This window comes from Tamandua tetradactyla, chromosome 14 (assembly GCF_023851605.1).
Source record: "Tamandua tetradactyla isolate mTamTet1 chromosome 14, mTamTet1.pri, whole genome shotgun sequence".
NCBI classification, from domain to species: Eukaryota; Metazoa; Chordata; class Mammalia; order Pilosa; family Myrmecophagidae; genus Tamandua; species Tamandua tetradactyla.
The window spans coordinates 42,873,878-42,889,461 of NC_135340.1; the positions used below are offsets into that span (position 1 = coordinate 42,873,878).

General features: G+C 33.4%; 1 pseudogene; it reads right to left on the reverse strand.

Moving 5' to 3' along the window:
• Positions 1 to 11,146: 11,146 nt before the first annotated feature.
• LOC143655383 (olfactory receptor 11H6-like) lies at positions 11,147 to 12,097 on the reverse strand (annotated as a pseudogene).
• Between the last annotated feature and the right edge of the window lie 3,487 nt (positions 12,098 to 15,584).

Consider the following 15,584-nt stretch of genomic DNA (forward strand, 5'->3'; position numbering starts at 1 on the left):
ATAAAACTTCTAGAAGAAAATATAGGACAACGTTCATCAAGAGCTAGTAATAAAAGATAGCATCTTAAACTTTACACCTAAGGTACAAGCAGCAAAAGAAAAAAAAATACACAAATGGGAACTCCATAAGATCAAAAGTTTCTTTGCTTCAAAAGACTTTGTTAAAAAGGTGAAGAGGCAACCAACTCAATGGGAGAAAATATTTAGAGATCACATATTGGACAAAGGTTTGATATCTTATGTGCTTAAAGAAATTATACAGCTCAACAACAAAAGAACAACTGTTATAAAATGGGCCAAAGATATGAATGGACATTTTCCTGAAGAGCAAATACAGATGGCTATAAAGTACATGAAGAGAAACTCATCTTCATTGGCTATAACAGAGGCAAATTAAGATGACAATAAGATATCACCTCTTACTTAAAAAATGACAGCTATTAAACAAATAGGAAACTATAGATGTTGGAGAGGATGTGGAGAAATTGGAATGCTTATTCATTGCTGCTGGGAACGTACACAATTTTGATAGTTAATTAAATGGTATATAAGGTAGTGCTTAATATTTAAAATTAAAGAAACTCTGATACCTATATCTATAGGTTTCTTCCTTCCTTGATTTAATTTTAAATTGGTTTATGAAACATATTGTACAAACAGGCTTTTCAATGATTATTTAGATATTTTATTTAAATATGTCTATAGATCAGCTAATTAAGACACCCATTTTAGGTGGTTAAGACTTTCATATGTTAATAGTAGAGACATTTGTATCTTTATATTTTCCTAAAATCAGAAAAATTTTAGTAACATACATCATTACTATAGCAACTTTGATATTTGTAATAACTTTCTACTTGATATTTTGAGAACATTCACAGTTTTGACAGTGATCAAATAGTACTTAAATTCTTCTTATTATTTAGAATTTAAGATACTGTTATTTGAATTTGTATGTTTTTTCTTTGTTGCCTTAATTTTAAATTGGTTTATGAAACTTACTGTGAAAATATAGGTTTCACAATGATTATTTGGGTACTTTATTTAACTATGCCTATGGATAAACTAATTAAGAGATTCATTTTTGATGCCTCTAAATATATAGTTCATTTTCTTAAGTTAAAAAAAGTTTTGAAGATATTTAGAATAAAAAATGGTCATAAACTTTTAATCCATCCCTGTAGGAGCACACCTATTGTAGATGGGACCTTTTGGTTCAATTGAGATGTGACCCAGCACTTGGGTCTTAATCTTATGCTGGAGCCCTGTATGAGAGCATACAGAGAGAGAGAGGCCCAGAGAGTTTTTGAGAATAAGCCATTGAAACCAGAACCCAGGAGAAAAGGAACAGTGGAAGTCATCATGCACCCTCCCATGTGACAGACAAACTCTGGATGCTTCAGCCTTTCCTCAGAGAAAGGATCTTTCCTTTGATGCCTTAATTTGAACATTTTCATTCCTTAATTTGGACATTTCATAAACTAGTAAATCCCCATAGAAAAAGCTAACCCATTTCTAGTATATCACATTCTCGCATTTAATAGTTTAAAAAACTAAGCTATAGTAGTCTACACATCTGTTGCTTTCCCTTTAATGTGTTTAAAAATAAGACATTTGCTTGTATATATTGCTGTGCCTATTATAATTCTGCTAATTCCATACTTCTTTTTATTCCATATTTCACTTTCACAATTTTGTATTTCCTTTCTTCAACAATTTATTTCTCATTCTTTCCTCCTACTCTGAATCAATGCATAAATGACACTGAGAGGTATCATGTGGCAATAAAATTATAAAAAATATTATTTTAAGACTATTATTTTAAACAGATAGCCTCAGGGAAATATTGAAACAATTCCTCTTGAAAATGTGTGATAAGATATAATATAATTCAGAACATCATGTCTGTAAAGCCAGGAGAAAATGATTATGCATTGACTCAACTAGAAACATAAATCATGTTATACATGTAAATAGGTTGAAAAAGCTTAGATAGCTTTGTAAGGTCAAGACAATGATTTGGAAAATACATTGATTTCTTGTCCTAAAATTCTTAAAATAAATATGTGAATGCAAAAGGTGGAAAAATCATTCACTAAGCAACATGACATAGGAAAAATAGGAGTATTTTTGTAACCTTCAACAAAGTTTCTTAGATCTGATACCTAAAGCACTAGACTGAATAAAATATTTAAATTGGTCTTCAAAAAAATTAAAAATGTCAAAGGACACAATCAGAAAAGTAAACCCAACCCACAGATTGGGAGAAACTATTTGTAAATTATATAACTAATATGGTACTTGAAGTCAGAAAGTATAACAATCTCCTACATGTCAACAACTAAAAGACAAGTAATCCAATTAATGAGGCCAAAGGATTTGATTGGCTATTTCTTCAAAAAGACATTCAAATGAACAATAACTACATTAAAAAGTTATTCAATCTTCATTAGAAAAATCCAAATCAAAACTGCAAGATACCGCTTCACACACACCAGGATAATCACAATAATAAATACAGAAAATAATAAGTGTTTGTGAGGATGCAGATAAACTGAACAGATTATACTTTTCTTATGTGGTTATGAAGTGATGTAAACAGTCTAAGACTTCTAAAAATTGTTAAACATAATGTCACCATAGGATCAACAATTCCATTCCTAAGTATATACCTAAGCTTATTAAAAGCATACATTCACATAAACAAAATTTATATATGTTGTATATAACAGCATTATTCGTAATAACCCCAAACTACAAGCAATCCAAATGTCTATTGACTTATTAATGCATGCATTGAATGTGGTGTATCCAATCAATGGCATACTGCTTGGCAATATAAACCATGAAGCACTAATACCTGATGTGATTAAATAAATCTTAAATGCAGTATGATAAGTAAAAGTAGCCAATCATGGAAGATGACATATTGAATGAATGTCTGGACACTTATATGAAGTGTCCAGAATAGTTAAATCCATAGAAACAGAAAGTATATTAGCAGTTTCTAGGGGTGGGGAGTGATTGGTAATGTATATGGGGTTTCTTTTGGGGGTGGGGAAATGCTCTGGAGTAAAATAGTGGTTGCATTTACAAAGCTTTGAGGTTTTAGCAAAAAACCCTCAAATGTATACTTTAAGGGAAGATTTTTATTGAATGCTAATCATATTTCAATAAAGCTGCTAAAAATAATGATAAGAATAGTCTTCAGGAACTATATAGACTAATAGCTATTAAACCCAAAGCAAACAGAATAAATGTGGTAACAATGATTGGACCTGAGATAAATGAAATAGGGAATAAAAGCAATGGCCAGAATCAATAAAACTGAAAGGTGGTTCCTTGGAAAGATGAATAAAATTATCAAGCCTTTAACTAGAATGAAAAAATAAAAAAGACTGCTGATGTAAATAGCTAAAATCAGAAATGAAAAAAGGCATTATTATTGACACTACAGAAATAAAAAAGATTCTAAGGGGATAAAATGAATAAGTGTATGCTAATGAATTCAGTGACTTAGGTGAAATGAAAAAAATCTTAGCTCTATACTGACACAAGAAGAAATAAAACGTCTGAACAAACAAATAACAAAGAAAAGATTGAATCAGTAATCAAGAACATCCCAAAAAAAGAAAGTCAAGGACCAGGTAGTTTCTCAAATTCTTCTGAAGAACTGAAGAGGGAATGCTTATTAAGACATTCTATGATGTCAGCATCATCAAAATAACAAAACCAAATAAAGATATCACTGGAAAAGGAAATTAAAGATTAATATTTCCTATGAATATAAATGTAAAAACCCTCAACAAAATCAAGCAAGCCAAAACAAACAGCACATTAAAAGTATTATACAGGGTGGGCAATGGTGGCTCAGTGGCAGAGTTCTTGCCTGCCATGTTAGAGACCTGGGTTCAATTCCCAGTGCCTGCCCATGTAAAAAAATTTTTACAAAGAGAATTACTATACACCATGAACAAGTGGAATTTACCCCAGGAATGCCAAGGTGGTTCCACCATATAAGAAAATCAATTGAGGTAATACTCTCCATTATAAAACATATTAAAATAACAACAACAAAAACAAAAACAGGACAGGATCACTTGAATTGATGCAGAAAAATAATTTGAAAAAAATGTAGTGTCACTTATCAATAAGAAAACAAAAGATTCAGAATATTAGGGATAAAAGGAAATTTCCTCAAAGTAGAAGACATGTTAAAAATCCAAAGATAACATCATACTCATTGGTGAAACATTAGAAATTTTCAGAAACAAGACAAGGATACTCACTGTAATTCTTTTATTCAACATTTTACTAGAAGTTCTAGCCAAAGCAATTAGGCAAGGAAAAGAAGGAGAAGACATTTAAATTGGAGAAGACATAATGTTTTATCTTTTTGAAGATAATATGATCTTAAAATGTTAAAAATCCTTAAAAATCCACAACAAAGGTACCAAAGCTTATACATGAATTCTGCAAAATGACAGAGTAGAAGATCAACATGCAAAAGTCAGTATTGTTTCTATACACTAGTAATGAACTACCTGGATAAAAAATTAGGAAAAACCAATCACTTACAATACCACCTAAAAGAATATAGAAATAAACTTAACCAAGGATGTTACGAATTTGTGCATAGAAACTAAAAAGCATTGCTGAAGGAAGTCAATGAAGACCTAAATAAATGGAAGGGTGTTCTGTGTTCATGGATTGGAAGACTAATTATTGTTAAAACATCAATTATACCAAAGCAATTTACAGATTCAATTCAATAGCAATCAAAATTTCAACAACCTTCTTTGTAGAAATTTAAAAGCCACTCATCAAATTTATCTGGAGGAGTGAAGGTCCATAATATGCAAAACAATCCTAGAAAAGAAGAAAATAATTGGAGGATTCATACTTCCTGATTTTGAAACTTATTAAAAGCTATAGTAATGAAAAGAGTGTGGTACTGTCCAAGGGCAGACATATATATCAATGGATTCAAATAAAAACTTCAGAAATAAGTTGTCACATTTTTTGTCAACTATTTTTGGCAAGGGTCCAAGACTACAAAATGAGGAAAAAAGCAGCCTCTTCAATTCAAAATGACTGGGAAAACTGAATATTCTTATGCATGACAATGGAAGTGGATGCCTAATCACACCATACACAAAAATTAATTCAAAATAGAACAAATACCTAAACATAAAAAATAAACTCTAAAACTACTAGAAGGAACCTAGAGAATCATATTCAGGATTTGGGTTACAAAATGTTTTCTTAGACTTTCTACCAAATGCACAAACAACAAGTAAAGTAGATAAATAAGGCACATCAAAATTTAAGTCTCTTGAGTATCAAAGGACTTCATTGTGAATGTAAAAAGACAATCTACTTAATGGGATAAAACATTTGGAAACCACATACATGATATGGATTTAATATCCATAATGCATAGAGTAATCCTACAACTCACCCACAAAAAGAAAAAGAAAATGTGAAAAAGACTTGAATAGGCCTTACTCCAAAGAAGATATATAAATGGTCAATAATTTCATGTAAAGATGCTCAACATCATCGCCTATTAGGGAAATGAAAATCAAAACCACAGTGCAATACCATTTAAAACCCACTAGAATGGCTGCTATTAAAAAACAAACAAAAGAAAACAAAAAAACAGAAAACATCCAATCTTAGAGAAGACCTAGAGTAATAGATACACTTGTTGAATGTTGACCAGAATTTAAATTGTTGAACCTTTGTGGTGTAGAAAACAGTTTAGTGGTACTCAAGAGTTCAGTATGGAATCTTCTAGTGACCCAGCAATTCCAATTCTAGGTCTATATCCAAAAGAGTTGAAAGCAGTGTCATGAACAGATATTTGCATACCGAGTTTCAAAATGAAATTATTCACAATTGCCAAAAGATGAAAGCAACACTAGTGTACACCAAGAGATGAATGGATAAACAAGATGTGGATTTGCATGCAGTGGAATATTATTCAGTCATAAAAATGAATGGAGTCCTGATAAGTGCTACAACATGGATGAACCTTGAAGATACCATATTGAGGGAAATAAGACTGTGCAACAGGACTAGATACAAAAACCCAAAAATGGACAGCACAATACTACCTAATTGCAATGTAATTATGTTAAAACACTGAATGAAGCTGCATCTGACCTATAAAAAATAAATAAATAAACAAATAAATAAATATATGACTGCACAAGTTGGAAAAATTATTCACTTAAGAAACATAACATAGGAAAAATAGGAGCATTTTTGTGACCATGGACAAAGATTCTTAGATACAACCCCTGTGCTAGCTTGAAAGGATGTATGGACGCTAGAAAAGTCATGTTTTATTCCTAATCCCATTTTTTCAAGGCAGCTGTTTCTTCTAATCCTTATTCAGTACTTTATGTTTGAAACTGTAATTAAATCATCTCCCTGGAGATTTGACTTATGTGATCTTGATGTGATCTTGAGTGTTCAAGAGTGGTTGTTAAAATGGATTAGGTCTCCACCCATTTGGGTGGGTCTTGATTAGTTCACTGGAATTCTTTAAAAGAGAATGACAAGAGAGAAAGCTCAGAGATTCTGAGAGAGCAGAACGACATAGCCATGAGAAGCAGAGAGCCCACCAGCCAACGACCTTTGAAAATGATGAAGGAAGATGCCTCCCGGGTAACTTCATGAAACAGGAAGCCAGGAGAGAAAGCTAGCAGGTGATGCAATGCTGGTCATGTGCCCTTCCAGCTGAGAGAGAAACCTTGACTGTGTTCACCATGTACCTTCTCACTTGAGAAAAGGACCCTGAATTTCATCAGCTTTCTTGAGTCAAGGTATCTTTCCCTGGATGTCTTTGATTGGACTTTACTATAGATTTGTTTTAATTAGGGCATTTTCTTAACCTTAGAACTGTAAACTAACTATTCATTAAATTCCTGTTTTTAAAAGCCATTCCATTTCTGGTATATTGCATTCCGGTAGCTAGCAAACTAGAACAACACCAAAAGCATTAGACCAAATAAAATATACATATAAATTATTCTCCAAATAACTTAAAAGTATCAAAAGACACAATCAAGAAAGTAAAGAGACAATCCACAGACTGGGAGAAGTTATTTGCAAATTATACAACTAATATGGTACTTGAATTCAGAAGTTATGAAAATTTCCCACATGTCAACAACAAAAGACAAGCAATGCAATTAATGCAGCCAAAGGATTTGAATAGATATTCCTCCAAAGAAGACATTTAACTGAACAATAACTATGCAAAAAGATTCAAAAGTCATTAGAAAAATGCAAATCAGAACCACAAAAATGTACCACTTCACACACACCGAGATAGCTATAATAATAAATATAGAAAATAATGTGTTTATGAGGATATAGAGAAATTGAATTCACCATACATTTTTTACATGGTTCTGAAATGATGTAAACTTTTTTGGAAAACACTCTGAGAGTTCTAAAGAATGTTAAGCATAAAGTTGCCATATGACTCAGCAATTCCACTCCTAGGTATGTACCTGAGCTTACAATAAACACACATTCACAAAAAAAATTTGTCTGTGGATGTTCATAACAACATTATTCATAATAACCTCAAACTGCAAATAATTCAAAGATCTATTAATTTATTAATGCATATATTAAATGTGATATATTTAATCAATGGCATATTGTTTGGCAATATAAACCATGGAGAATTAATCCCTGTTGTGACATAGATAAGCCTTGAAAACATTTGCTAAGTGAAAGAAACCAAGCACTAAAGGCAACATATTGTGTGAATCTACTTATATGAAATATCCAGAATAGGTAAATCTATAGAAACAAAAAGAATATTAAGTTTCTAGGGGCAGGGGAGTGATTGCTAATGTATATGGGGTTTCTTTTGGGGGTGGAGAAAATGTTCTGGAATAAAATAGTAGTTATGTTTGCAAACCTTTGTGCTTTTAGCAAAAAACCCTCAATTGTACACTTTAAGAGGATATTTTTATTGTGCATTAATTATATTTCAATAACACTACTAGAAAAAATAATGATAAAAATAGTCTTCAGGAACTAGAAAAAATAATAGCTACTAAACCCAAAGAAAGCAGAAGGAATACAATAGCAAAAATTGGACCTAGGATAAATGAAATAGGGAATAAAAGGAATTTCCAGAATCAATAAAACTGAAAGGGGTGTCCTTAAAATGATCAATAAAATTATCAAGCCTTTAGCTAGAATGACAAAATAAAAAAGACTGACCATGTAAATGGCTAAAATCAGAAATGAAAGGAGGCATTATTATTGACACCACAGAAATAAAAAAGATTATAAGAGGATACTATGAACAACTGTATGCCAATGAATTCAATAATCTGGACAAAATGGAAAAATTCTTAGAAACACATAGACTACTTAAAGTGACTCAAGAGATAACATCTCAACAAACAAAGAACAAGGAAAAGATTTGATCAATAATCAAGAACCGTGCAACAAAAGAAAGTCAAGAACCAGATGGCTTCACTGGGAATTTTACCAAATTCCAAGAATTAACACCAATCGTGTTCAAACGTTTCTAAAGAACTGAAGAGGAGGGAATATTTCCTAAGACATCCTATGAAGTCAACATTAGCTTAATAACAAAGCCAGATAAAGTTACTGTTGGAAAATATATAAATGCAAAAATCCTCAACAAAATACTAGCAAACCAAAACTAACCAACAACACATTAAAAGAATTATACATCATGCCCAAGTGGAATTTAACCCAGTAATGCAAGGGTGGTTCCACATGAGAAAATTAATTAAGGTAATATCCTCCATTAATAGAATGTATAAAAAAACAAAACAGAACATGATCTTCTGAAGTAATGCATAAAAAATCATTTGATAAATATCTAGTACCACTCCTTAAAAAGAATATAAAACACTCAGAAAAATAGGATTGAAGGAAACTTCCTCAACATAGAAGAATGGATAAAAACCCAAAGATAACAACATACTCAATGGTGAAATATTAAATGTTTCCCCCTAAGATCAGAAGCAAGATGAGGATGCCGACTGTAATTATTTTTATTTAACATTTTACTAGAAGTTCTAGTCAGAGCAATTATGCTAGAAAAAAAAAAGAGGACATTCAAATTGGAGAAGACATAATGTTTTTCCTCATTAATTAAGACATGATCTTAATACATTAAAAATCCTTAAAAATCCACAACAAAGTTACCACAGTTTACACATGAATTCAGCAAAGTGAAAGAGTATAAGATCAACATGCAAAAGTCAGTATTGTTTCTGTGTATTACTAATGAACTACCTGAATAGGAAAACAAAAAAAATCACTTACAATACCAACCAAAAGATTATAGGAATAAACTTAACCAAGGATGTCAAGGATTTGTGCATGGAAACTATAAAACATCGATGAAAGAAATCAAAGAAGACCTAAATAAGTAGAAAAGCATTCTGTGTTCATCGATTGGAAGACTAATTATTGTTAAAACATCAATTATACTAAAGCAGTTTACAGATTCAATGCAATACCAATCAAAATTCCAACAACTTTCATTGTAGAATGGAAAAACCAATCATCAAATGTATCTGGAAGAGTGAAGGGCCTATAATATGCAAGACCATCCTGTAAAAGAAGAAAGAATTTGAAGGATTCATACTTCCTGATTTTGAAACTTATTAAAAGCTATAGAAATGAAAACAGTGAGGTACTTTTCAAGGGCAGATATATACATCAATGGATTCAAATAGAAAATTAAAAATAAGCCCTCTCATCTTTTGTCAACTATTTTTGACAAAGGTTCCCAAACCACCAAATGGGAAAAAACAGCCTCTACAATCCAAAATGACTGGGAAAACTGAATATCCATATGCATAAGAACAGAAGTGGACCCCTATCTCACACCATGCACAAAAGTTAATTCAAAATAGAATGAATACCTAAACATAAGAAATACACTATAACACTCCTAGAAGGAACCTAGAGAATCAGCTTCAGGACTTTGGGTTAGGAAATTGTTTCTTGAATATGCAAATTCATAAAGCCAGAAATTAGAATACAAGTTACCCTGGGTTGGAATGAGGGTAGGTCATGAGTGTTAATGCTTATTTGGTACAGAGTTTTGTTTGGGGTCATGGAAAAGTTTCAGTAATGTATGGTGGTGCTGATAGCACAACATTGTGAATGTATTTAACACTAATGAATTGAATATTTGAAAGTGTTAAAATGGAAGAATTTACATTGTATATATGTTATTAGAATAAAAATATTAAAAGCCACGGACCTGTACAAAATGAGACTGTGTAACTATATCTACAATTAACGTGTAATTATAATAATAGTGTTTCATTAATTGTAACAAAATTACCACATTGATACAAATTGCTTATAATAGAGAAATCTGTGTGTATGTGAGGGTTGTATAGGAACTCTAAATTTTCTGTATGATTTTTCTGTAAACCTACATTTTTAATTTAATAATAGTCTTCAATATGACAGAAAATTGTAGTAATAGTTTATTCATTTACATTTTATTGAATTTAAGAGATAGAATTTATTAGCTCTTTTGAAGTAACTACTCACCTATCTAAAATAGATGTAAAGCAAATCATCTGGTAAATTGCGAAGATACTCGAGCAGAATTCTCTCTCCAAATATTCAAGTTGAGAGAATGAGATTCTAATCTTCTTGTCGTTTTGTAAATTTAGTGCATAATATTCAAATCAATAGAGATGATTTTTGTAATAATGTAAAATATGTAACAAATTAACTTCTCTGTATAAATATGAGTGTGTAGAAATATGGACAACAAAATAATAAGTGGTATTAACTCTGAATGCAGTGAAACAATAACTGGTATGAACTTTGAATGCAATATAATGAGTATAATTTGTCTTATTTTTATTTTGTAAAATTTTACTACTAATAATTTTTCTGATATTATAAATTGACATAAAAATAGAAATCACAGTTAATATTGTAAACATTTCAATACATTTGAGTATTCTCCTCCCCCTCCAAAAATAGATAATTTGCTAATTTGTTAGTGCCATTAAATATCAATCTCTTAACCATTTATTTAATCATTTATATATATTTACTTATACATTCTTCCAGGTATGAACATAATTCTTCAAAGTTTTCTTCAATGCCCCTGAATAAATTTTATAGTCCTGAATAATTTTCTCAGGGCCGCCTTCATTTCCTTATTCCGGAGACTGTAGATCAAGGGGTTGAGAAGTGGGGTCAGCACAGAGTAAAATAAAGTCACAATTTTCTGGTTCCCAGCTTGATTGCCTGATGTTGGGCTCACATACATCACCATGATGGAGCCATAGAAGAGGGACACCATGGCCAGATGGGAGCCACACGTGGAGAAGGCCTTTTGCTAGCCTTCTGCTGAGGGGACCCTAAGTACAGCTCTGATCACCACTGTGTAGGAGCTGGTGATGAAAAGGAAGGTGGAGAAAATGAGGACAGTGTTAAAGATGACACAAATTATCTCAGTGGCTGGAGCTGGAGCACAAGACAACTTCAAAATAGGTCCTGGGTCAAATAAAAGGTGATCAATTTTATTGGAACAACAAAATGGGAGCTGAGAAATTAGAAAAACAGGTAAGAGGAAGTACAAGAAACCACACACCCAGCAGCAGGCTCCCATTCTGATGCAGTGCTGAGCTGTCATGATGGTGGTGAAGTGCAGGGGTCTGCAGATCACAAGGTACCTATCAAAGGTCATGGCACACAAGAAGAAGGTCTCAGTGGCACCCATGGAGAAAAAGAAGTAGAACTGGAAGAAGCAGCCTGAGAAGGAGATGGAGTTGTTCTCAGAGACAAAGCTGGCTAGCATATTGGGAACAGTGGAATTGATATACCAGATCTCCAGTAAGGAAAAATTGGCTAGCAGGATGTACATGGGGGTGTGGAGATGATGGTCCCACCTCACAGCACAGATAATGCACAGGTTTCCAATGAGTGTCAAAGCATAGGTCAGCAAGAAGATTGAAGAGAAGAGAATCTGAAACTCCCAGGAACAAGGGAAGCCTAAGAAGATGAATTTACTCACAGAACTAGAGCAATTATTTGTATTGTACATTTTCTTTGTTTTTCAATTCTGCAAAGACAACATCTATCCATATTAGAAGTAGGCTTACATAGTATTTCTCATTAAGGCAGATACCTTGGATAAGGTCAGATTTTGAAACATGTCAACAGCAAGACAATAGCACTGCTTTTGGAGATATTTTTCCATGATTTGCAGATATTCACAGTCCTAAGTGACACAATAAGTGCAATATAAATAAGACCCGTTCTTGTAATCCTGAGGTTTAAAATGGAATTCAGTCGGTATTGACAATAAGCAAATGTACCTAGGAAGTATAAATTTAATTCAAGCAGTGACGGAATAAAGAATGAATAAATATGCCCAAGAGATAACACAGTATTTGTGATATATAAAGACATTAAAGTTATTGATGTTCAAAATTCTTTTCTATATTTATGAGACAAATAAATACTGTTAGGCTGACACCAATACTATTCCCATGTATTCATTTATTTAAAATACTATGCCAGATAATTCATTTTAGATTTATTGTTTTAGGATATGGGAGATTTCCTATATCCACTTAAGAATGTATTTCAATCTAATTGTAAGATGAACATGCATGAAATCACTATTTATTAAAGGTTTCACATTTCGTGTACTCTTATTTAAAATAGTCCTTTAAAACCACTGTATAAATGTAAAAAAATTTTTCATAATTTGCAGATATGAATTGTCCTAACTGGACACAATAAATACAACACAGGAAGACATTTTCCTGTCATTCTGAGGATTAAAATTGAATTCCATTGGTATTGACAATAAGAAAATATATACAGGAAGTATAATTTGAGTTCAAGCAATGAATGAATAAGGAATAAATACATATACATAAGAGACAACAATATTTGTGACATATAATGAAATTAAAGTGATGGATGTTCAAAATTCTTTGCTTTATTTGTGTGATAAATATGTACTGTGAAGCTGACTTGAGGATAATAATCCCATGCATTCATAGATTTAAACTACTATGCAAGATAATTCATTTAATCTTTTTTTTCTTTTTTTTTCCTCTTGTATGCTATATGGCAGGGTCACATTTCATTATTTTCCGTGTGAGTATCCCATTGTTGCAGCACATTTCACTCAATTTTTGCTTGTTTGTTTTTTGGGGAAGTGCATCAACCAGGAATCAAACCTGGGTCTCCTGCAAGACAGCTAAGAATTCTACCACTGAACTACTCTTGCACTCCCAAGATAATCCATTTTAGTTTCATTGTAATAGGAGATGGGAGATTTCGGATATGCACTTAAGAATATATTTCAGGAAGATGGCGGCTTAGTAAAATGTGCGGGCCTTAGTCCCTCCTCCAGAAAAACAACTAAAGAAGCAGAAACAATACGAAACAGCTCCCGGAGTCACAACAGAGACCAATAAGACAGCATACCCCATTCTGGAACGGCTGAACAGGCAGGGAGAATCCGCTGCAGTGAGATACCCAAGGGGCGCACGTTTTCCCGGCCGGGGCAACTGGCGACTGGGGTCCCCTCCACGCACGTGGCTCCCCGGTCTGACTGGGAACATTGGATAGCGGGGCCCTCCCATCACACTAGGCGTCTCAGGCCAGCTGGGCAATTTGGACCGGCACTCCCCCAAGCCGCAGCAGCCAGGGACCCTCGCCTCCACGCGTGGTTTCCCGGGCCAACTGCCCCGCAGACAGACGACTGCCACAAGCGCCACCTACTGGGCAGGAAAAGAAAAACAGAGCCCAGAGATTCCACAGAAAAGCCTTTCAACCAGCTGGGTCCCACACCCAGGGAAACCTGATCAAATGCCCAGACACCAGCACAAAATAATGGATGATGCTCGGAAAATTGAAGATATGGCCCAGTCAAAGGAACAAACCAATAGTTCAAATGAGATACAGGAGCTGAGACAACTAATGCTGAATATACGAACAGAAATGGAAAAACTCTTCAAAAACCAAATCAATAAATTGAGGGAGGACATGAAGAAGACATGGGCTGAACAAAAAGAAGAAATAGAAAATCTGAAAAAACAAATCACAGAACTTATGGGAGTGAAGGACATAGAAGAAAAAATAGAAAAAACAATGGATACCTACAATGGTAGATCTAAAGAGACAGAAGCTACAATTAGTGAACTGGAGGATGGAACATCTGAATTCCAAAAAGAAACAGAAACTATAGGGAAAAGAATGGAAAAACTTGAGCAGGGAGTCAGGGAACTGAATGACAATATGAAGTGCACAAATATATGTGTTGTGGGTGTCCCAGAAGGAGAAGAGAAGGGAAAAGGAGGAGAAAAACTAATGGAAGAAATTATCACTGAAAATTTCCCAACTCTTATGAAAGACCTAAATATACAGATCCAAGAAGTGCAGTGCACCCCAAAGAGAATAGACCCAAATAGGCGTTATCCAAGACATTTACTAGTTAGAATGTCAGAGGTCAAAGAGAAAGAGAGGATCTTGAAAGCAGCAAGAGAAAAACAATCTGTCACATACAAGGGAAACCCAATAAGACTATGTGTAGATTTCTCAGCAGAAACCATGGAAGCTAGAAGACAGTGGGATGATATATTTAAATTACTAGAAGAGAAAAACTGCCAACCAAGACTCCTATATCCAGCAAAATTGTCCTTCAAAAATGAGGGAGAAATTAAAACATTCTCAGGCAAAAAGTCATTGAGAGAATTTGTGACCAAGAGACCAGCTCTGCAAGAAATACTAAAGGGAGCACTAGAGTCAGATATGAAAAGACAGAAGAGAGAGGTATGGAGTAAAGTGTAGAAAGAAGGAAAATCAGATATGATATATATAATACAAAAGCCAAAATGGTAGAGGAAAATATTATCCAAACAGTAATAACACTAAAAGTTAATGGACTGAATTTCCCAATCAAAAGACATAGAATGGCAGAATGGATTATGACCCAGCAATACCACTGCTAGGTATCTACTCGAAGGACTTAAGGGCAAAGACACAGATGGACATTTGCACACCAGTGTTTATAGCAGCATTATCTACAATTGCAAATAGATGGAAACAGCCAAAATGTCCATCAACAGACGAGTGGCTAAACAAACTGTGGCGTATACCTACGATGGAATATTAAAAAGCTTTAAGACAGACTAAACTTATGAAGCACGTAATAACATGGATGGACCTAGAGAACATTATGCTGAGTGAGTCTAGCGCAAAACTAAAGGACAAATACTGTATGGTCCCACTGATGTGAACCGACATTCCAGAATCAGCTTGGAATATATCATTGGTAACAGAGACCAGCAGGAGTTAGAAACAGGGTAAGATAATGGGTAATTGGAGCTGAAGGGATACAGACTGTGCAACAGAGCTAGATACAAAAACTCAAAAATGGACAGCACAATAATACCTAAGTGTAATGTAACTAGGTTGGAACACTGAATGAAGCTGCACCTGAAATATGGTTTTTTGTTTGTTTGTGTTTTTGTATCTTTTGTTTTTGTTTTTTTCTTTTTCCTTTATATATA